General features: G+C 43.2%; 1 long non-coding RNA gene across 1 annotated transcript in view; it reads right to left on the reverse strand.

Moving 5' to 3' along the window:
* Positions 1-25510, reverse strand: part of LOC138581926 (uncharacterized) — a 189479-nt gene that overhangs the window by 105316 nt on the left and 58653 nt on the right. The window contains exon 2 of the long non-coding RNA XR_011304878.1: positions 667-785. This is a non-coding gene — a long non-coding RNA (uncharacterized lncRNA). The remainder of the gene's footprint in view (positions 1-666; positions 786-25510) is intronic.

Here is a 25510-nt window from a genome sequence, read left to right on the forward strand (position 1 = left end):
GAGTTGGGGCCTCCCTGCCCGGAGGTCAACGGACGGCCCGACCGACCCCGGCAGAATTTCCCCCCGACAAGGTACTGTTGGCACTGAGACTGGTTAGGTCACAAATGCTCCTGCTTTCAACCCCCATAGGGCAGAATGGGGGTGGGGAGCATGGATGTGCTGGCACCTTTGATAACGGTCCCGGCGCAATTACAAGTTATGCTTGCGGGTGGCCCACAGCCTGCGAGGTAACACCTGGCGGGCTGTCAGGCATCCGCGAGCATAACTCGCAATTCGGCAAAAGGGTATGAACTGTGCCGATGCCTTACCGGCACCATTCATACCGTCACCGCCAGGGTCGTAATGAGGCCCAGTGTGTTTTATTAAAGTGTTTATATTTTTTATAGCATATTGATTGGATATTCCCTTTATTTTGGACTGTGATACTGTGTTGTTTGGGTCACTACTGGTTCACCTTCACACCCATCTTGAGAGTACAGCCTTTGCTTGGACAATGTTACCACAAAAGCCGAAGGGAATATACCTCTTCATTGTCCATATGTTGTTACCTTTGTTATTGCATTGTGTTTTGGTTTGTAGAAGTGTGAGTGCTCGGTGAGCCTTTTTACCCCTGCTCATCCTCGTACTCCTACGAGGCAGAATCAAATTCATCAAAATGACACCTACTGTGCATGTACACCTTGCACCCCAACATCCAATTCTGAGGGCCTTCACGAGGACGAACACAGTCAATGGCAGCACTGATCCTCTGGTGGGCCTTTAGCATCGGCGTGGACATCTGCATACTGTGAAAGAAGCAGGTGTATTTGTTAATGTGGGGCGGGTCTCCTTGTTGCATATATCTCAGTATGCCACCAGTTATATATTTTGCCAAACAGGATAAAGAAAATGGACAAGTTAATATCTTATTCACTGTTGTATAATGACACCATTAATCCCCTGCAAAATGAAGTACAACCTTCTCACAGCAATTGTGTTTTCGATTTTCTTGAGATCACATTACATCTTTAACCATCTTTGTAAATAGATGTTGCCAAGAACTGAACTCATGTACGCTATTCGTTAATTGATTTTTGGAGTTATGTAACATCAACATATTTCATTAAGGCGTTTGTTATATTTGTATAAATAGTTTCCTTCGGGAAATAAATGAGCCAATCTTGTTATCACAAGGAAACCTGACACTAAGAAAAATCAATAAACTCCAATTTAAATCATGTTAGCGGACAGGTAATTGTATTCCATGTTACAGCATTGATTCGGCAAAGTGCCTTATTATGCAGTTGCGATTTCCCATCATGTTCTTCCCTGCAGGGTTTATGAGTAGAGTACTGTGAATGAAAATGTAACCACAAGATGTATCTATATAGTAAATTCGGTAACTATGGCTGTCAAATGACGCCATACGTACATTATCAACGAAGCAACGTGAATCAAGTGCTGTAAATCAGCCATGCACACGTTTCCTCACTGCTACCTGCATGTATATAGGTGAGTAAGACAGTGCAAACCTAGCTAGCAAACACTTGTGCGCTATGGAATGGAAGGAGTGGTACACAGATGAAGGGTGGATCATCTCGTTGGCCTATGGTCCTCATTCATATGTGAAGTCATCTCTATTCTTATTTGCATGGCTCTCCTTGACCACTGCAACTAAATCCTAACAGGTGCATTTTGAAGTGTGGTGCAATAGAACTGGTTATTTGACAGAAAATCTGAATTTTGAAATGCAGTCTATTTAAAACGTTGGAGTTTACAATTTGGCTGCCTTAAGATGTTTGCATCCCCCCATACTCCCCCTACTTTCGCTTTTAAACTATATATAGAAGTGCTTTGCAGAGTTATTGAAAGGGGTACAGGAATGTGTCTATGTGTACTGAATGTCGGCTCGTTTTATGATAATTCATATACATTAATTTGTGTAACAAATATGCGACAAGCCAGATACAGAAAATGGTTCAAGCTAAATATTGGGAATTCAATTTTGGAACTCTCTGACATGTCCTCAGTCCTCTCCTTCTCTTATCACTCAGGTAAACATAGAAAAATTAGGGTGAAGTAATGTGTGGCTGCCACTTTCACCTTTTGCTCAGTGTGTATAGATTTTCTTATATTGGTCGTGACTTGCCATTCCTAATTACCCCTTTTCAGTAGCTGCACCTGTTGTACCTGTGCCATCTTGGTAACAGTTTTGGTTTCAATTCGTCTTGCATTTACCTGAAGTGCGTGGTTCTGTCTACCCATTTGTATATCTGCAGGATAAACTCAGGCTATGTCCAGACAGACATTCTATTGCCGCTATACTCCGACTGGAATTTAAACGTGTTTTCAAAACACTTTACAACTATGCATTGACTCTTTATCAGCCTAGACATATTTAGGCCTTACACCATTTCACAGTTTCTCCATAAACAACCCACAATAAGTTCCCATGTGTTTACACTCCTCTGCCGTACATTATATATTTCTTCGCTGTGGAAATAGAGTGGGATCCATTCTTTCCTGACATTTAGAAAAGGCTTGTACTTTATGGAGCGTGCACATAGTCGAACGTCAACAGAGCAAAGTTGCCCCAAGACCTTTTAGTGCAGACATTAGGGGCCTTTACAAAAGTGTTATACTAATGCGCAATCCCATTGAAACATTATTTTGTTAATCAGGCCCAATTTATTTTAGATCAAATTAAATCAGAACTGGATTACAAAAGCTACAGGAATCTGCAAGGTCAATCAGGAAAAGTGTTTCCCAGCTATGCAATGCCGTATGTGATCAACTCTCCATTGGAGCACCAGAAGAAAAGCATGTTGACTGAGGGCCGTTTTTCAGCATCCTCCTTGGCCATAGGAATCTGTGACTCCTCCAAAGGAGTGGCTCTCATTTGCATGCTTCCTCCACTGCACCTGTGCTGTGGCATAACTCCTCCAAAGGGGTGGTTGCCATTTGAACGTGGCCTCCACTGTACCAGTGCTGTGGGCTGTGCAAAGGGAGACCAACTACTGTCTCATACTGGAAGTTGCTTTTAACTCTAGAGGCAACAGTGAGAGCCACAGGTCACCACTAACTAAGAAGGTGGTGATGCTGATACAATGAAGTTGTGCGCATAGTGATGTCAGAGCCACAAACAGTGTACTCCGCCATTATCCAGTACATAATGGCAAAGAGTGCCAGTGAGTTAAGTGATTTAACCTGTTTAGGGGTGACTTGAGGATGGCATAAGTAAGGGGTGGGAAGGGAGAAAGTAATGTAGAAATGTTTATTCAGAGGTTTATTTATAGGTTCAGCTGGGGCGGAATGACGGATTTCATGCCCCCTAATATACAGACACACCCCGCATTCTGTGCAAAACTCAAAATGTATTTATATTCATGACTCAAGTTTTAAACAAAGTTTTACACCAAGCAGATCATTACCATGTTATGCAAGCACAAAAAACTAATTAACAATGAGAATGGTCCCGGCCTACTTTAATCTCACAACTGATTCCCATGTGAGCATTAGTTTCCAACTCTCTATATATATATATATATACTCTAATAGATGCTCGGCATTTTAAATACACTCCTTCTATCCTTGCTTGTACCTAGACAAAACCATTTACTTCAATGAAAACATTGCCACATTTTGGTCAGCGTATACATGTACTGATATAAAACAAATTCGAAAACACTTGATTTTCTCCAGTATCAGAACAAGTAGCACTTATAAACAAACATACATTCTATTTGGCTCCCCTGTACACGTGTGGGGTTGTGAAAGTATTTGCTATGTGCAGGTCATTTAAACTTTGTAAATGCATAATACAAGTTTGGATTAGAAATATAATACTCTCAGGGATTCTTGCACATGTGTGTGCAGTCTTCTCAGAATAATCATTTCCATCTTTGAAGAACAAGTGTGGATAACTTTCAATGTACCAGCCTTTTTCACACAATACCAGACTGCAGAACCTTCCATAGAGGAAACGGTGTTTCGATCCATGGTCTCATTTTCATCCCAGTAATATTTTTTAATATGTACATATCAGGCCTCTTCCACTATGGGGCATACTTCTATAGCCCCCGTACCAGCTCGAATAGTCCTAATCATATGCCAAAATGTTTTGGTGCCACCTATTGTTGTATTTCCATTGGACAATGGATTCAGTATATCTGTATTCACACATCCAATTTGTATAGGTCAGTTTGATTTTACCCAATCTAGATCTTTACTCCACCTGTGTCAGCCACTTACATTTCTTAAGATCACACATCTCTTCATTCCTTAGTCGTTTCTGCTTTGCAATCCCCATATCATATGGGGCCCAAGTTTTAGGGCCCTGACCACCAACCACCCCATATGCGTTATCCAAACTCATGTTTGAAGCAATCATATCAGTAAGATCCCAATCACAACTTCTTAGTATATCTTCCCTGTCAGACCCCTGATTTTTAATGGCCGTATTCACGTTCCTAATGTTCCGATACGACCAACAAAATCGATTTCCCTGCAAGTTTACCTTTGAGGTCAGATTTTGATGTGGTGGGGGCAACATTACTTCACAGATCAACTTCAACATTACATGGTCACTTATTGGCACCTCTTTAGTCTGTAGGTCAGGTGCAAGATTTAATATCACTTGATTAACAAAATCAAAATCGATCTAGGAAAAAACACTGCTATTGGACTGTGTATATTCTTTATTTATAGTCTTAGTAGGCATGGGCACAAGATTGAATTCGGCCATTTTGTCCAACCATTTTCTACCATGGTTAGATGCACACCTACCTTGCCCGGGGTAAGAGAGGGGGAACAATCTGTGTTAAAATCCCCAGCCAAAATGATGCCACAATTATTATTGCAATTGGCCCATGTGTGCATCGTATCACAGACAGCCTTTATGAGTTCCCTTGTTAGCTTCCACCCAGGGGGGGGTCATAGAGTGTTGCCACAAGGGTATCTCCTATACTATATGGAAAACCAACCATTATCACAGTGGTTTCTAGCCCCAATACATAGGGCCTCATTACGAGGTAGGAGGTAGCCTTGGTCCTATTAGCACCATGGCTACCCCCGTACCGCATTCCGAGGTTCCCGAAATAGGGACTTACTGGGTCATTCCAACCTTGGAGGACCCGGTAAGTCCCCATTCCGGAAACCATTCCCCATTCCCATTCGAGCCCCCATAGGGCTCAATGGGAATGGGGATGGAGCTAATAACGGTACCGCAATTTGCGGTACCGTTATTAGCTCTGAAATCCCTTAACGGGTCCCTTCCATAACGCCTGGTAAAAACAGGCGTTAAGGAAGGGACCCGCTAAGGGACCTCCGAATAGGGTGGTAAGGGATTACCGGCATCAGTGTCCTTACCGGTGCCAATAATCCCTTACCACCTACCTCGTAATGAGGCCCAAATAGTCTTGAAACAACACGAACGGACATCCAAAACTAAGTTACATAGCCGTCCATATAAAAGGGGGTCGTAAGCCATGTTTCTTGGATAAGGAAGAGGCTTGAGTTAAATAATTCCTGCTTCCCCAACTGTTTTACCAAAAATGAATTATGGACTTGTGCATTCATAGACAACATTTGAAAAGTACTATTTAGACATGCTTTAGGTCACTCTAAGTACTCTTACCCATTCTCCATTAATCCTATGGTTTCCAGCCTAACCCTCACACTTAGTTTTTGTACAATAGCCATAGAATATTGTTCTAAAGCCAGATGCAAAATTATCAAGACCTCTCAACCACCTGTGGGCTCCCTTATTTTCACCAAGCCCCTTAAACGGTCTAAATATAGAGATCTCAAACCCTAATGCATACAATTGCTTAGCATGCCTAGCCATATATTCAGCAACCATCGCGGAGACAAAAAAGACACCACCACCCAATTGGTCAAGCTATGAAATGTCCCCAGATGTAATTATTTTCAAATCTGGCAGAGTATGTAGCAGTCCCAAAAACCATAATCTATTCACCATAGGCTCAATTTCCACAATTTTTAAATATTTAGAAAAGCGCTGTGAGACATTGGGCCTCATTACAAGGTTGGAGGTAGCCATGGTGCTAGTAGCCATGGTGCTATTAGCACCATGGCTACTCCCTTACCGCATACCGGGTGCTATTAGCACCATGGCTACCCCCTTACCGCATACCGGGTCTGGGTTCCCTGAATGGAGAATTACCGGGCCATTCCAACCTTGCAGGACCCGGTATTTCCCCGTTCAGGGAACCCATTCCCATTCCCATTGAGCTCCTATAGGGCTCAATGGGAATGGGGAGCATGCTAATAACAGCACCAGCACCTTTACAGGCACCATTAACCTCTTACCTCCAACCTCGCAATGAGGTCCAATATTATCATTCATTTCTGAGGAATATAGCGTTGCTATTTTAGCAAACCATGGAATCTCCCAAGAACCAGTCAATAGGAATTGCCATTGCTCTGAATAGATTTCAAGTTCACTGGGCCATTCATCATATGAGTTAGAAAATCAGTCCTCCCAGTCGATCCCCGATCTTCCTATGCATTTATTTGCCCACAAGTCCCTCCCGTAGTTGGGATGGCTCACTGTCTACACCTTGTAACTGTCCATTGATTCTATCTTGGCGGTGGTCTTGTGGGGCCAAATTGTCAACAACCACCTCCACACTTTTCTCCACCAAAGGTACCAACGGACAATTTCCTAACTTCGGGTGGGAAGAAAGGACCCAGTTATCCAATGGTCCTTGTAAAACCACTTGCCGTGATATGCCATCACCCAGATCGTTGTTCACAAGTAATTTCCCACCCTCCAATGTTTTCATACTCAACGTGGGAAGGTTTTTACTTTTACCACAGAAATGCCCCTTACGAACAAAAACTCCATGTTTACCCCTAAATATTGTCAGTTTGTCCTTTTTGGATTTGGGTAATAAAGAAGGGGCCCACAATAGGGACTGTTCTGCACTAATAGCCTCCAGGGCATGCTCCCTGGTCACCATCGTAACCCTTACAAGTTCACCAACTTCATTGGGAGTAGCATGATCAACAACTTCAAAACTGTAGGGATTTGAAAGAGTTTATCACAAGAGCTATTTCTTGAAGTTGCAGTGCTGGGGAGCATTTCACTTGGCAACTTGTGTGACCCAAAAGATCTTGATTTACAACTTCTGGCCGCTGGGACTTGAGTCAATAATAATGTCCACAATAAGTGCGAAAATCCTATTGGTTTCTCTCTGTTCTTCATCCATTTTTGCACACAAGAGGAATAAGGCATCCAGTTTAGAGGCAAACTGATTAGTGTCCATAGAGTAAGCCCCATCCTGCCAGCAGAGTGCGGTGAATCAAAGTTGTATACTGAAAAATCCATATCACGGTCACACTCTGTAGATGAAGAGTCTGATGAGGAGGCTAGCATTGCCAAGTCAGGAGTAGCTGAAAGGGTCATATCTATAATGTTCTCCTGATTCTTTGAACTTGCCGGTAATGAATATTGTTTCATTTCCAAGACCATGTTTAATCGGGATCCATCGTTGTCGATCGTAAAGGAATTTTGTCAGGGATCATCCACCGCAGACATACTGAGTGTGGAACTGGGGTTTATTGGAGGAAGAGACAATAGTGCCCTATTTACATCCGAACTCTGCACCTCCTTATTCTCAAAGAACCCTGTTATTTGTCGTTGGATTAAGGCCCTACTAGTTGTTCCCCCTTTCTGTGCTCATGGAGAAGAGATAGCCCCAATGTTCCTTGAAGTTGGACACAGAGCATGTTTCTCAGTAGCCCATATCGCAACAGTTTGCCCCGAGGCATTCTCAACCAAAAAAGGGAGATGTCATCAAACACATATGCAATAACAAAATATAAAAATCACAGTATTTTATGCAAAATGTGTTCTCACTTACTGTGCATCCTCCAAGTCCCCCATGAAGCGGGGCCTTCATCCAAAACCTGCACAGTCCAGGCCTGGTGCCCCCAAGCCAGAAACCAGGCAGACCTTTAGAGAACACAGCGTCTGCACACCTCACCGCCTGGTGTGCACCCAAACTACTTTCTGGGGGCAGGCGCTGCAGCCCTGGACATGAAGTGGGTGTTCCTGGATTTCTCAGGAGGTGCTGGAGATCACGTTTGGGTCACCAGATGTAGGAAAACAAAAAAGAGACACACAAATTGCAAGAAATCATGTTTTAATGCAAATGCAAAAGTGCCTGGAGGTCAGTCAGCCTCAGGAAACTGGAAAACTGAAAACTCGACTCACCCACATCAGGCTGTAGTATTTAGAGACAGAAACCTCAAAATTAGAATGCATTTGTATACATTCTAGATATTAGATATAAGTACATTCTAAGAGCGCTGAATTGCCAGAGTGTTCTGGTATTCTGGTGGCCTGGAATCGGGCAGATTCCGGAACAACTGATCCATCTACAGTCCTCCCAGAACACTGCTGGGACGTCGTCATCGAGCTCAGTGGGGAAGAAAATGGTGATGCAGCTAAAAAGCCTGTCATGAGCGCAGACCTGACAGCAGGTAACACGGATTGCCTTGGGCGACTGTACATCTAATAAAATACCAGTCCATGAGTGAGGGCACCCACAACATTACGTTGGGGGCGAGTGACTATAGCCCTGGCGCATTTGCAGGAGATTTGCATCCCCTATTGCAGGCCTTGGCCCGAGGAGCACGCTCTGATTGAAATCGACGTGCACCATGAGAAGATGCTGGGGGGGAATCTGACTGAGCAGCAAGACCCCTGGGTTGGAAACCCAGGCCCTGGTGAGGGGGAAGGGGTTGAAATGGGGGGAATGGTGGGAACAGGAAGCTTCCCGGAATGATCCCTGCTTGCAAGACTGAATACGGACATGGAGGGGGCCAGTCGCAATGAACCCCTGGAATGGGAGCATCACACTTTTCTCACCTATCAAAAGAATGAATGGAACAAAGAACTGGGGAAGCACACATTGAGAAATGTAACCCCAACCAAGATGCAATGGCCACATAAGAATGGCATCAAGAACTCAGATTTAGCAGATCAACTGACTCAAGACATCACAGAACTGATGGCAATAATGTCGTCCCAGAAAAGAAAAAGTATAGCAACCATCCAAGATCGGCCAATAGATTTGGAGCAAAACCTGTCAAATGATGAGTTAATCACCAAATATTTACAGTCTACAACCCTAGTGGGGCCTCTGAGTGGAATGATAGTCCTGGAGGATAATGAAAGAGCAGACCAGTGTGATTGCATGCCTTTGTCGATGCAGATACTGGTGCCTACGGTTTATAGTCATAATGTCGACAAAAAAATGTCGACAGACAAAAATGTCGAAAAAATAATGTCGAAAATAATAATGTCGACATTCTATACTTTTAATGTAAAAAGTCATAATGTCGAAAAAAAAATGTCGACATTTTTTTTTTTGACATTATGACTATAAACCCTTAAAACTATCAACACCTCACCCAACACCCCCCTGCCACCCCCCCCCCCACACCCCCCAACCACCCTTTCACCCCTCATACTCAACACATACCAATTATTTATTTATTTATTTATTTATTTATTTAATAATTAAATAAATAAAAATTGTATTTACTATGGGGGGGTCCCCCCCCCAACCCCCCCTCACCCAACACCCCCCTGCCGCCCCCCCACACCCCCCCAACCACCCTTTCACCCCTCATACTCAACACATACCAATTATTTATTTATTTATTTATTCAATAATTAAATAAATAAAAATTGTATTTACTATGGGGGGGTCCCCCCCCCAACCCCCCCTCACCCAACACCCCCCTGCCACCCCCCCACACCCCCCCAACCACCCCTCATACTCAACACATCATATATATATTTATTTATTTATTTATGCATACACTAAATTAATGTCGAAAAAATATCGAATAATGTCGACATTTTTGTTTGTCGACATTATTGTTTTTCGACATTAATTTGTCGACATTTTGACTGTCGACATTATTGATGTCGACATTATGACTGCACACCGGTGCCTACATCAGCACAGCAAGACTCTCCCTCACAAGATAAAAGTTTTTTGGCGAGCGACTCCTGTAATTCCTGGTTGCTGAGCTACCTCAAACCTAGTTGGCGCAAGCGCAATGGTCAGAATAGGATTCTGTGGTTGGTTCGGGATTCAATCCATCTTCATCAGGTGATAATGGCTGCACTTTCGACATTGTTTGTCCCATTTACCAAACTATATGGGTCCATTCACAGCTCCCTTCAAGATCAGTCACCCTAATTGGAATGTTCCTGTCAGAAATTAATGTCCTGGAAGGTCTGGTTGTTAAGGTGGAGGATTGCTTAAATAGAGAGCCGGAAACCTCACTCCAGTGGGAGAATTGCGTATGTGACTTGGCAAGGAGAGAGTCCACAGGCAAATCTCTTCTAATGGACGCTAATCTGGAGGACTGCAAATCGATGAGATCCAAATGGAAGCAAGATCAGAGTCTGAACTCTCATACGTTAAACCATTGAATACCAATGAAGAACAAGAGGTGGTCAAAGTGCAGGTCAAAGAAAAACCCACCGTTCTAGAATCAGTAAAGGAAACACATGTATTCTACATATTTAAAGTGAGTCCAATTCAAGAAGCTGGACCTATGCCTAATGGACCTAAAGAAGTACAAGGTATAACAAGAAAAAAAGCAAGAATTTAACAACTATGCAGAAAAAGAAATCAAATGGCTCGGGAGCCTTTCTACGCAATTTAAGAACACTACCTCCCCTCACTATGAGACAATCTACACAGCGTCCCAGAAAGGTACTGGTGCTGCCAGAACCCCACATGATGAAGAACCAAGGGAGCACGGTTATGCCTCTGAGGCCCAACGGAACTGGAGAGAAGAACGACTTGATTGATGAAACCTTTCTAAGTGATTTATTGGAAATAATAAATCAAGAGGAAGATGATGAAGAATGGAAAAACTTGAGTGGACTGATTGGCCTGAAACTGAAAGACAAGCCATTCACCGAACAGCACTTTAAGGGCTACTGCAAACATCAGATAGTCAAAATAAGACAAGGTTCTTTACAATGGAAGAAAAAAGGCACAAACTGGATCCCACCAAGCGGTTGATCTGGCAGGAAAAAGACAGTCAAGAACAAAAAGGTTGCCCTCATTGTGTAACGCTCACCTGATTCCCACGGAGGCGCCGGTCTTGGCAGGATGGTGTCTGTGACTCGAAAAGTGAAGTGCAGGACTGGATTGGCTTCCGGGGCTGAGCCTCTTCGCACTGTGTGTCTAACTCGAAGAGTGAGATATCTGCAGGTGAAAGAATATGGGGTTAATGATCTGGGGTTGTTGGGTATCTCTCTCCCTTTCCCTTCCTCGCTTTTCCGTGGAGCCCCAAGGTCAACGTGCTCACCTTAGATAGGTGAATGCTGGACTCTCCATCTGCGTCTGGTGCAGGGTGCCGTTGCCAGTTCCTTCACTGGGTGAAACGTAGGCCTCTTGACATCAGAGGATTGCTACCGTCGTTAACTGCACAAACGGTGAGTTTCCGGACACCTTTTAAGTCCTTACAGTCTTTAGGTGCGTGGGCACGTTAATGTGGAACAGGGCTCTGTATAATGCTTTTTCTATTTGTCTTGCAGGGCTCTTGAGGTAAAAGATGGTGTGAAGAAAGCCGAAGTTCGAGCCAGAGTCTTGGAATGAAGCGCTTGGAAACGCGTAAGTAAATGCCGGTTGCCTGCTTTTCCAAAGCTCTCTAACTGTCTCTTTTCCCTTGCAGTTGTGAGTTCGGGTGTTGAAGAGATGCTGGAAACGCCAGAGTATTTGCAGGCGCCCTATTGTGGCGGGCGCAATGGCACGTAAGTAAAATACCTGTCTAATGTCTCTTCTTTTGTCTTTCAGGTGCAGGATTGCAGCGTTGAAGAAAACCGGAATTCGCGGAGTGCCGGTAGGTAATTCCACACAGGAATAACTATGCTTTTGTCTTCACAGGCGGAGGAGCAGCGTGAAGAGATGGTAGCTGCCGATAGATCAGGTGAGGAAAGCGCTGCGAGTGAAGGTTGCTGTGCTAACCTGTTGTTTCTTGTCTTTGCAGGTGCTACTGAATGCTGGATACAGGGATGGTAAGTGTTTGTTCTTGCAGGTTCAGGATCGGAAAGAAGAAAACTGGAACAGACACGGTGAGCGTTCTGCTGCAGATGCAGAATAACGCGAAGCACGTTTCATCAATCGGGTGTGGTTTAAATAGCCTTGGAGTGATGAGGCGTCTTCCTCCACGGCCTCGCCTGGGTAAGAAAAGAGTTCCTGTTCCAGAAGAGTTCCAGTGTTGTATCCAGGGAGTGGAGCTTGCCCCACCCAGGTAAGAAAGTAGTCCCGGCTCACAGAGTATTCCTATGTGGCTGGTAAGTAAGCAGCATGGTCTGCTGCAGGTAAGTCCACCCAAGCATCTTCATACAAATTATGAGCCCGGCGCTTCCAGTGCCGGGACCAGTGACTTTGATGAGCCTGGTGCCACCGGCGCCAGGACAAGGTCCAAAAGGTCCCAGTAGGGACCGGCTGGTGCCTAGGATGAAGGTTAGGGGCCTGCTTCCAAGGACGTTGGGCTGGTCCTAGCTCCTTGGAAGCAGTGATCATGACACATTGGCCAAGCACTTGGAAAAAAACTCTAAAGGTCTACTTAGAAAGAATTATAGTGAGTCCTAATGCCCCAATTTTGAACCGCTGTAACGTGATCAAGCTTCTCAAGTATATCCCGGCGCTTCAACACATAACCACTGAAGACATAAAGGTGGTTGAATTTGTGGTGGAAAGAAAAATTGACTGGGTGATCATTCATTTGGACTCATTAGCAACCAAAGAAAATCTATTAACCCAGAGTGACAAATGACTGCCCCTGGGCTATGAATTAAGGGATCACCAAGAGGTGGAGAGCAATGATAAGACAGAAACCATCAATAAAAATCGTGAGGAATACCACCATTGGAAAAAAGCAGCGTTTAATAAAAGCAAATCAAAGGGAGAGGTTAAACAAAAGAAAACTCAATGGCAACCCATTCAAAGAAACTTGATTGACAAAAGAAATTCTGAGGAAAATGAAAGACACAAAAACAAACTGGTGCCCTCTTCTCAGAAAGATGTTTCTCACCTAAAATGTGCAATTGATAATCGAAACTCGACCCAGAAGATCTGCCTTAAGGCAAGCAATGGACCTCAGCAAGGAGAGGGGTCCCCAGATTGGAGTTGGCTAGCCAGAGCGCTGACCAATAGTAACAAAAAATTGACTAGTCAGACATTAGAGGGACAAGGTCTTCTCATAGCATCCACGCATACACAAGGTTTTAAACCACTATTCAGTGAAAACCCAAATTAACTGGGTCAACATATTTTTCAAGTGAGGGTTATGATTCTCATCTTAACTCGGCCTGTAAATGCATTCTAGGGAGGCCCTACTCTGCACTATTGACTCTAGTAAAAGTGGATACGGACCTAACGATGATTAGTCAGGAGAACCCGAGCCCGTATGTCCAAGTCTTAAAGTTTAGTAAGGGATCTCCCCCAACAACAGTCAAATATCTTTTAGTGAATGTGTACTGGAGGGAAAATTTGTGTAGGAAATCGAAGTTTGTAATATCGATAATGAGTGTGGTTGACAAAGTTATGAGTGAATGGGACGAGCCAAGTGTTATTGTTTATTGTGACCTGAATGTGCGCCTGTTGAATAGTAAGGGGTGGCCCCTGAAATAGCGACAAATGGAGAGAAGAGAGCAGCAGTGGTTTTGAGAAACAACTGCTAGAGGTCTATTTATGCTGAATGCCCAAATAGAAGGTGATAGACCAGGGACTTGCACTTCGGGAAGAGGCCTGCAAAATCTTGCCTGGACTACTGCTTCGTGTCAGGCAATATGGTTGAAAGAATTGCCAGGTGTGAAATAATAAAACAAACCCTGAGTGATCATGACCTTCTGGTCATTTCATTAAGGTATTGTGCACAACCTAAAGAAGGGACCCTAATAGGCAGGTGGAGAAAAATGGTGAAGAAACCACCTACGCATTTGAGAAGTTAAGATTAAAGATATTGCCTGGCAATATGAAGAGTCCATTGAAAAGGACCAGTCCAACGTAGAATATCTGTAGATCATCAAAGAATACAGTATGCCTAATAAGGAAAGTAAGCACTTAGGCATAGCATTGGCGGATGCCTATGACCCAATGGTAGTGAAGGCCAGAAACAAAATGAGAACTGATCTTAGAAAGATCAGGAAATATAGGGATCTAGGGACAATGGAAAATATGTGTGCCCATAAGCAAGGATACCGGAACTGGCTTCTGGCTACAAGAAGGCTGAGGACGCAAAGAGATGGAGAGCGAATGTTGGAAGTTGTATGCCAAAACAACGGTGGCAATTTCAGATTTTCCCACATGTTGTGTGACGTGACTGAGGAACGATGGATCTTCCATTTCTCTGCCCTCTTTGCTTACTCCAGGCCTCCAAAAGTGATGCAAGCTAGAGTGAGTTCAATGAGCTGGTCCTTCGTAATAGAGGAAACCGAGGTATGCCTCATGATTAATAGACTTAGCTCCTCCAGAGCGGCTGGCGGGCTGTCCAACCGAATGCTTAAAGACAACCCTGCTGCGTGGGGGCTGATAACATCAATATTTAAACAGATAATGTGAATGAAGCAACTCCAGTAGACATGGTGCAAGGCTATTATAGTCCCCATATTCAAGAATGGCGATAGAAGTGACCCCAAAAACCATTGCCCGATCGCCCTTCTGACTCATTGGGGAAATTGTTTGCTTCAATCTTGCTCCGCGACCTCAACATATGGGCATGACAAACTGGGTGATTGGATCCCAGACAAACTTGGTTTGTGAAGGGAGTGGGAACCCTACTTAACCTATTTATTATTAACATTCTGAAGCAGAGAGCTCTAGATTCAAGGACCTGTATTTACATAGCCTTCATGGACCTGGAACAGGCCTTCGATTGTGTATATATAGAGTGTCTTTGGGAAAAATTTAAAACCTTGAATTGCACGGCTGACCTGTAGGAGGCTATGAGGGCCCTGTATTCTAATACCTCAATACTAATCCGACTATCTGCTAGAGGGTTGCTGTGAGGAAAAATGGACACTTACTGTGGACTGAAGCAGGCACCTGCTGTTCAGTCCATATGTGTAGGATCTTGTAGAGTCACAAAAAACGGTCTGAGCATTCAACAAAGTTAAATGGGACAGATGTCCCATGGATACTCTATGCCAATGACTTGATGTTTATAGATCAAATTCCCATTGGCCTTCAAAGGGGGATAGAGAAATGTAATGAATATCTGAAGGCCAATGATATGAAATTCAATGTGAGGAAATCCAAGATCTTAATCATGTCATCAGCGTGTTGGAAACAGAAACTGGGGTTTGCTTGATAAGAACAGTAATGAAAGGACCCATTATGTATATCTTAGGCTAAAGGTGAATACGTTGGCAGCTCACGGTGTTGTTAATATGGCAAATACTCCCTGTTGCGCCTTATTAGTTTCTATCGGCAAAAAGTAGTGCAAGTGCTGATATATGGCTCTGAAGCAATGCTTGAATATGTCATGGAAAATCTGGGCATACCTTGAGGCCCAGTTTTGGCGAAGGATACTGAAACTCCTAGGCTCCCTCGCGATGTCAACAATTAGACATGAGCTTCGTCTTCAGTCGCTTGAGTCTGTAGTGTTATGAAAATATGTGACATTATTCAGAGAATGCATGCTGGCAGAATTGGTGGTACCTTTTGCGATTCTTGTATTTAAAACTAGGACGGCGTACCTGATAAAAGATTAACTCGATGGAAACTAAAGGTGGAGGCAATTCTAAGGGACATGAATGTGGAGGTGGAAGATCTAATTTCAAACACCCAGAAAGTTTTTAAAAAAAGCTCCAGAACCTAGATTGGACCGAAACGGTTAATAGGAGGGATGCCGACAAACTGAGACAAGTCTTGGGCAGGGAGCATAAGGGTCTGAATCAACTCCCTACGTATCTCCTGAGGTTTCTGTCTCCTCACTATAGGGACCTCCTACTTAGATGCCGATTTAACATTCTGGCTATCAGAGAAGTGGAACTATCAAGAAAGCTGATCGAACAAGCAAACTTGTAATGTAGATACTGTGGAATGGCGGGGAAAGTTGAAACGCTGTGTCACCTTATTGTTTCCTGTAAAGCGCTATAAGAATTGTGACAGACATTTTTGGAGGCTCATGTTAGCCCCATATCAACCATGAGGGTCGAACCATGGTGGGAATGGGTGCTATTGGGTGAAAGAACGAGTCTTGTCTTGGCAGTGATGAAGCTGGTGGAACGTGTGCTGATAGCCCCTTCAGCTCAGATGAGAGGGCTGTCTGCCTTCTCCTGCCTCTCCCCTGCTCTCGTCATCACCTCTATTTAGTTCTGTTTCTAAGAATCATTAGGCTAATGTGGATGAGATCTTGGACGATATCAGATTATGGACAAATAATGCCGCACTATGAATTTTGGAGAATATTTAATGTAATGTGATGAAATAATTAGTTTTTTAATTAGGAAGATTGATGATAATGTAGATGGTTATTTGTTTTTCTAGTTTTTGCAAGTGAATAGAACGAATAAACATATGTATATGAAAAAAAAGAAAGTATGATTGAGGTCTCATTCTTTGGAAAATAACTAATTGTATTTGCCCAGCCTCCCCGCCCCGTACCTGGCAGTCGAAAGATTCTCTAGGAGGTGGCAGAAATTAAAACCAATTCAATAAATGGCAGAAACATGCTCTACATTAATGTTCACCAGGCCTAAACTTACTTCAATAATCACACAGTCTCAACCCTAATTCAATAAAATTGCAGAAGTGACTTCCATAAATGTCAGACCTATTCACGTTGATAGCGTTCAATGATATTCTCCCAGCTTGTATTTTCTTTTACGTTTAAAACTTTGTACCTGCATGTTAACAAGTGTTTTACCGGTCACTTGAGCAAGCTAAATGTTGACTTCTTTCGGTATCAGGTAGAAAATATGCCTTTTTGTGCATTTTGGATTTCCACTAAAAGTTCCCATTACCAGATTATGGATGTGTAATGCTTTGTCTTAAACGTGAGTTGCGCAAGCATAGATTTGTTGTGTTCACAAGGGTGATTTTATTATTGGAATACTACCTTTCTTCTTATATTTTGGGTCTGTTTGGGCATATTGTGCTAAATGGGAATAATGGAATAGTTCCTTGTAGTGCCAATTGGGCAAAATGGAAAGTGGATTTGCTATGCTATCTGGACAAAATTCAAGATGGCACTGCTGAACACGCTACATAATTCAATCTGGCATTGCTGTGATTACGGGGAATAGTTAGAATCTGACCAACCGATCTGCTTTTGCTCTGCTAAATGGGAAAAATGGATCCTGGAACTGTCATATGAACTGGACGTATATTCAGAAATGCAGAAGTACCTGGGGTAAGATGTGATCTGTCTATGCAGTGTTAGTGGGGCATCATGAAATCAGGCACTGTGAGGCTGCTTAGTCATTCCCATGGCAATTGGTGTAAGGTCTTGCGCATTGGACGGCACTGCTGGAGTGTTTGGCGATGTGTTAGTAATACTTGCCAACACAGTGGGTGCCAGGGATTCAATGGCAAACTAGAACATGATGTGACTACCTGGTATGTGTTAACAATACATAACATAGTGTACGATTTGAGTCCAGGCAATCTTTGACAAACAATGGTATTCCTAGGTATGTGGTGGCAATAGCTTTTCCCTGGTGCAAGCACCTTGTCATATGATGCATTGCATGACAACTGCACTTACAATATACAAATGCCAGAAGTATTGGCTTTGTTAGCACTGTCTATTATTGTCACCTTTCATCTATGCAAATTATACCTGATATTTCTAGGGTTTCTATGCTTCTTTATCGGTTGGCTCAAATTGCTAGAATGACCTTCCCATATATGCCTGCATATCAAGCATCCTGGTTTACCAATCCTTTATTTCCTTGCAGTTGCATGCCCCCCCACCATACATACCATAGAAAAGTGCCACCCGCCTGCTCTCTCTCACGCACAATGTGAAATTAGTTGCACCTACCTTCTAAAAAGGCACTTCGATCTCCTCTCCCACTTTTCACAGCTGCTGCAGGAATGAATGATGGGCTCCCCTTGCACTGATAGACCATGTCTATGGTGGTCTCAGTGTATTCTGGGTATGCCACTCTTGGCTGAGGGATGACAGTCACAGAATGAACATTCTCAAGAGGATAGCTCAGGGGTAACATGCTTGCCTTGGAAGCAAGACAACATGGAGCAGTTCGATCCCTGGGTACGCGCTTAGAACCCTCGGGTATTAAGCACGTTATAAATAACCTATCATATCATATCATTCTGTAGGTTGATCTGGTGTACAATGTAGAGAGACTCCCAGGAAAATAAGCCAACAAACCTGCAGGATTCCCAGTGTAGACTTTCGAGCCCCTCATGCATCTTACATTCAGTACTCACTAACCATTCTCCAAATCTGGCTTGGCAACACTGCCCATTTATCAGAACACTTTATAACATATCCCCCTGCACGCTTTTGTAGAATTACAGTCCACCTTGCAAGACAGACATGCTTCCATGCGAGCATCCTCTCCCACTTTTCACAGCTGCTGCAGGAATGAATGATGGGCTCCCCTTGCACTGATAGACCATGTCTATGGTGGTCTCAGTGTATTCTGGGTATGCCACTCTTGGCTGAGGGATGACAGTCACAGAATGAACATTCTCGAGAGGATAGCTCAGGGGTAACATGCTTGCCTTGGAAGCAAGACAACATGGAGCAGTTCGATCCCTGGGTACGCGCTTAGAACCCTCGGGTATTAAGCACGTTATAAATAACCTATCATATCATATCATTCTGTAGGTTGATCTGGTGTACAATGTAGAGAGACTCCCAGGAAAATAAGCCAACAAACCTGCAGGATTCCCAGTGTAGACTTTCGAGCCCCTCATGCATCTTACATTCAGTACTCACTAACCATTCTCCAAATCTGGCTTGCCAACACTGCCCATTTATCAGAACACTTTATAACATATCCCCCTGCACGCTTTTGTAGAATTACAGTCCACCTTGCAAGACAGACATGCTTCCATGCGAGCACAAAAACATTCTTACCCTGTACACCATTCCATCCCTTTGTTAGTAGCATCTATCCCCTCTTTACGATCTTCTTGCATTCCCCTAGTTCCTTGCCTTCCCTTGAGCAAACTGAGGCCTGGATTCCACAGGCTGGGGCACGGTGTGTCACTCCAGAGACAAGCCTGGGCACTCATCCTTGGTAATTTGGTGCAGTATACAAGAATATTAGCATAGCATACTGAATACTGCTTAGGAATGAGACTGCTAGAATATCTTTCTATCTTAGATATTGAACCTGCCACAAAATGGCAGCATAACTGTACAGCCTTTCGTCTAACCCACCGACATTCACAAAAAAAGTGGAAGTACAGTAAGCGAGGAATCCTAATATGAGAAATAAAATGTTGAGGTGTAAACTGAATACACAAGGAGGAATAAGGAAACAAGAAAAACTAAGACTGAACAAACATCTGAAGTTGAAGGGAAGCAGACAGACTGATGAAGTTCCGGATGACAGGCATAATGACTGCCCCCAATGAAAGAAGCCTGAGGAATGTGGCACTTACCCTCCCTCACACAGTGGTGTGACCTGGAAAAGGCTACTTGTAGAAAAGACGCCCACACTATAGCCTTAACTGAAAGGGATGCAAATTATACAGTTGTTAACACTGTTTTCTCCCAAAGGTTATACATCTACTAAGCCTGAAGTATATTGAGAACCTCGTATTGTCAAAGCTAAGAACCTTGGCTTTTGTGTATGCGTTTGATAGGCATTTGCCAGTCACTGATGTAATATACCTATCTGGCCACAAGATGGCAACTGCTGGCAAATGGTTTGAGTACCGAGGCATATGATGGCAGTGCATGTCAAAACTGTTGTCTCTGACAATGCTTGTTTTCAATGAAATGTCCATGGTAGGAACAGGTGTGCGGACACACTTACTGGTTAACAATCAAGTCCCTGAATGCTCACTCCGTTAAGACATTTTTATTTCACAAGAATCTGATTTACAGGCGCAATTACCTTTGAGAATATGGCATAGCAGTATCATCCCCATAAGATAATACTGTGTGTTCGTTTTGCATTATAGAGTTAGTTTAGAGAGATCCCGGAAGGGTGTATTTCGGGAGGGTATCAGCAGTTAGTGGTTGGGCATGGACAAAGGATGGAGAGTTAATGGGTGGGTAAAACATCAAACACCATTAACAGGCTGGGAATCCCTTCTCACGTCCACTACCCCAGCAACACTCCTAAATCATTAGTTTAGGCTGTATAGGTCTATCTGGAGTGCCATCAATTAGCCGGAAGTAGTAATTAGCTGTTTTTTCCTAATTGAGCGATACCGAAGAGAAAAAAAAAGGTCTAACACGTGTATTATATTATTACACAAACAAGAGTATGGGCTACCAGGCAAATGCGCGATCAGGACAAACATAAGCCAAGTCTTGAAAAATACCAAAAGTGGTCGAAACACGTGTTGGCTTAAAAACGGACTGTAAATTGAGCGATGTGTTTTCTCTTTCAATTAAATACATGTGGCAGTGCATTTTCCATGGAACAACAGCTTATTATTGTTTTACATTATTACACTGCTCAATGAATACACAATCACGTTAAACGTGCCAAAGTATGTCGCTTGTTAATGTTTGCAGGGGATATATTAATTCGTAAAATAGTATTCGTAAGCGTGACATTATAGCAAACCAAGTTTATTTTTGCAAAAGGCCCACACTACCAAGATAGATACATTGGACATGTCTTATAACTCAGTGGCCTTATTCAACATAATTTGAACATATTAATGTAAATATATAATGGTATATTTCCAGACCGAGCAAGTGATGTGTGAGTACGCATCTCTACGGAATGTTCAAACACGACCCTTCTATACCCTTATTGATTGATATTTAGTGGGCGTTATTTGATGACGTACATCTAATGAATTGCTTGAAACGTGCTGCTACTCGTTCACGAAGGACTTTTCTCACTTCACCTTCATTGATTTGACAGCTGGAGCCGATGAGGATCAGCGAGCTGTTGCTGCGACATACAGTAACAAGAGCTTTTGTTCTGTAATCGAAGCTACATGTTTTACATGACATCAAGCTGGTGGGGCGACGCACTGATATGAAAGCATTGTGGCGTCTTGGCGTGATGTTTGCGGATTACCGGGTGTCAGTAAAGAAGGCTCACCAGCGAGCAGCAGCAGGCCTCTCTAACCCCTCTACCCCAACACAAAACAGCAGTTTGAAATGGCCAACAAAAGCTAAAGGAGTTTTTCTCTGTAGCTTTAGTTTTGCAGACATTATTTTAGAGTGGCAACATTGTTTTTCTAAGATTTGCTTGTTTTCGTATTTAGTGAAATGGCAGTAAGACTCGTGGTGAAGGCTGTGCGCGGGGTCAAATTCGTAGTTTTTGGAGCCAGCGACACAAACAGCTACCCCAAAACAAATCAACAAAACGAAGCGATGTGACAGGAAACTGATTCCGATGGACATTATAACCAGAGAGCTGCGCATCCAATGTCATCAACGCGAATGGCTGCATTTAGCAAGCGCTGATCATCCTGTTGAGTCGCGAGGGTGTACTGTCAATGTGCTGGGTTTTTTTTGTTGTTGTTGGGCGAAGTGTGTGTTCAGAGGTATGACCGTGAGTAACCCTATTACGTGGCACTCCATGGACTGTACCAGTTGGCACTACTGAGACAGTGCCGTTGCTATTCGGGCAAGGATTTGTAAGAGACGATCCCATCCCCAGAACATGCATGCGCATGGTCACAAGTGCTGAATCCAAGAAGTGCCAATGGTGTGGAAGTAGCCTCGTACCAAGGGCACCCTGTGGGCAGGGACTTTGCTGCTGTTACTGTCTGTCAGTGCCGCAAGAGTCATCTATCTGGTGCCCAGAGCAGCTGTGGGTTCCGGGGACTGTCCTCAAGCATCCACTCTGTTATACCTTCTGCTGCAGGTAGAGTGAGTAGGGCATAGTCCACACCTTTATACTTTCTGCTGCAGGTTGACTGAATGGTACATAGTCCACTCAATTATTCTTTCTGCTACAGGTAGATTGAATAGTGCATAGTGCACTCCATTATACTTGCTGCTGCAAATATATTGAATAGAGCATAGCCAACACCATTATACTTTCTGCTGCACGTAGAGTGAAAAGGGTATAGTCCACTCTATTTTATTTGCTGCTGGAGATAGACTGAATAGGACATTTTCTGTGGCCTTACCCAGAAAAACAGTACTGGTTTACTTTTGTTGATATTTACTACAGCACCCCAGCCAGGCAAAAAGATTCAGGCAGAGAAAAATGTATTAGCACATATAATTGGGTGAGCTTTGCATGCCAGAAGGCACACGTATCATTTGTAGTTAGTTTTGACACATATTAGATACTCACATATATCAACACAGAAAGAGCAACACATGCATTAATATTGCGTTTACAGAGGTTATGGATAGGGTAGTGTGTAGGCACCGTATTTAATAGCTGCAATCCAAGTCATCTTTTTAGTGAGATGCGAGGAAAAAAGCTGATGCAGATGGAAGATGGAGTCAGAAAGACACTGTGAAAAGGGTGGGGTCAGTCTGGTGATATGGCCGGAATGCCACCATATTGGATGTTAAAGCCTAGTACACAATGAACAGAATAGAACGCAGGCATTAATGAGGATCTGCGCCTCCATTTAGCAGTAGCAGAGTCTGATTGAGCTGGGAATGGAAGGTTAGTTGCTTTGGAGAGCTGGTAGTGATGCACCGTTTGAAAGACAGACTCAAAAGCGGTGCCCTAGTCACGTCGTTCCTGGGCACCTGGAAATTGAAGGAGATAAGGGGAGGGGGGGCATATCTGGAAGGTACTGTGATTTGAGATAGGAGGAGCAGGGGTGATGCCAATAAATATAGTACACGTTCGGATCTGCACACCGGCATCGGGTATAATGAGAAGGCCTATTGTCTTATCAAAACAGAGTTGGCCTCACCACTTTACTTTGATTGTGTCTGGATTGGAGGGGTGTACATCACATGATGGTCACCATTTATTAATGTGTCAATACTTTCATTAACCAATCCCACATCTGAATTTATGTGATGATAGGGTGGGCCATGTGTTTAGTGGACTGGGTTTGGATAAGATGTGGCCAATTGGTCCAGGAACTATACAGGAATATTAGCATGTTCTATAGGTGGTGGCCAAAGATGGTGGTGGGCTGGCATTGTAACCTATGTATGCAGATTTGTTATAACCTGTAGCTTCTTGGGGTGTGACAATCTCTGTGTCAGTTCGGTTCTATGGGACCGTATGATACCTTTTTTATTCAATAAACCTCTTTTCCTTTGCAAAGAGGTGCAGTGATTATTTGATCTCTTGGATTATTTTTATAGTTTGTCGTTTAGGTTGCCCTTCTCTTTACACTTTCCCTATGAGCAGGCCCTCTTTCAGTGCTGTTCTGCATGCACTAGTAACATTAGGTACTGCTGCTGAATGTGGCTGGCATCCGACATGTACCCCATCCACACTAAAGTTATTGTGACTTCTGCAGGTTTAAGACCCTTTGATTAGACTTTGGATGAACAAACAACGTAGTTTCAAAAAGCTCTAAAACCTGTGCTCACTGTTAACTCCCAATAGTCAATAAGCCAAGAAAAATATATGCTAGGGTAACTATGTATTTCACTTTCAGCATTCTTTGCTGATCTATTCCCCACGCTGGTTGGCATACATTTGAAACTTAGCATATATGAGCTATTTGATGCTCTCAGTGTTCTCATATTGTTGTACTGCGATCAAATATCTAGATGAGCACACCTCATGTTGCTGAACTGCCATCAAATACCTAGATAAGTACAGGACCTGAAATAGCTGTTATTATTGGGCGGTGATACCCTATAGTTAAGTTGAGTCAGTCTCCTATAGGAACCCCTTAAAATTCTATTATTAATAACTTTAGATTCGAGTAATGGATTTAGGCAAAATTCAGTTAAAAAATAAAAAAAGCTTTTAAGAAGACAAAAAAGAAATGTTTTCCAAAGTTGTGGCCTACTTCCTAATCATGTTCCCATAGACAAACACGGTCAATTTGGTTGGGGGTTATTCCGTGCAGTAGTTATTTAAATATTTGACAGAGAAGGGGGTGCCCCCTTCTCAAATATAGCTAGCTATATCTCAGGTAAATTATCAAAAATGGGGGGTTTTCGCAATGAAAAAGCTGCCATCTTTTTTTCTCAATGTGTGGCTATAGCTGAGGATAACTGGAAATGAAAAGTAGTTAAAAAGCTATTTGCAGATCAACATAATTGCAAATGACAATAGTCTCGAGGTAGGGAGGTGGCTGGAGGACACACATTGAAATTTGGGAGTTGGAGGAGGTTCAGGGACTGAGTTTGCAAAACAAAGCTTTCATTAGCCTCAGCTTTAGCCTTGAATAGCCAACAGTGCATTAAACTGCATCATGGAAACAACGTGTGTCATGTGGGCAATGGGAGATGGTAGGGGAGGTGAGGGGACCTTGGTAGTTGTGTGGGGAGCTGGCAGTGAGTGGGGGGGGCACTTGGTTTGGGATTTTGGAGGGCCATGGAGGGATTTGTTTTGCACAATCATTTTTACTGATTACCGTTGTTTTATAGGACTAGATATAGCAGCGGGTATGTGTAATTCCGTAACCGTGGTTATAGATTTTGGGGGGTTGGTGTTTATCTCTTTTTAAAAATATTTTTATAGGTATAGTGACGTCGGGGGTGAACAATTACTGGCCAGGGCCAAAGGCCATGGTCAGTGATACGGTAGGTATTTGTGAGTCTTATCATTTTGGTTTTGTGTTTCCAGACTTTCGTACATGTGAGACTGTGGAGCAAAAAAAGAAGAAAATGGTAAAAAAAAAAGGCAATACAAAACGGAGTCACCCTACTCTAGTTTTAGTTGCCCCATCCACTCTATGTTCGCCTGTGCATTCTCACCCATGCCTCTACATCTTGTCTAATTGCACCCATTACATGTATCCCCACTTAGTCTACTGCCATGTATACTCTGCTCTCTTTATCATCATCTATCTTACATAAATCCATGAGCAGTCATTTACCGTGTTGACTGTTTAACTATGATTGTATCGCTAAAGTCTCTTTTGTCATTCATATTCCATACTCAGATTTAAAAAAAGAAACATTTTAATAGCCGCGGCTATACAAAAAGGGGTGTGATTAGTGTATTGAGGATCATGCTCAGCAACAGCAATGACTGGAGAGTTTAACTATGGCTACTCCACACCCTCCTATCGTGCGGTGGTGCTACCCATGGGTAAAAGTGGAACCTGTGCAAATGTCATGTAGTGTGTTGGTGGATATGTTGTGACCACGGATATCCAACATTTTGGGTGAAACAGCATTACAGACACATGGAGTGCTTTGGGGGATTGAGAGATGCCAGGAGAGTGGAGGAGGATCATGGGGA

The sequence above is a fragment of the Ambystoma mexicanum genome, chromosome 3q (genome assembly GCF_040938575.1).
Source record: "Ambystoma mexicanum isolate Mex_15411 chromosome 3q, UKY_AmexF1_1, whole genome shotgun sequence".
NCBI lineage: Eukaryota > Metazoa > Chordata > Amphibia > Caudata > Ambystomatidae > Ambystoma > Ambystoma mexicanum.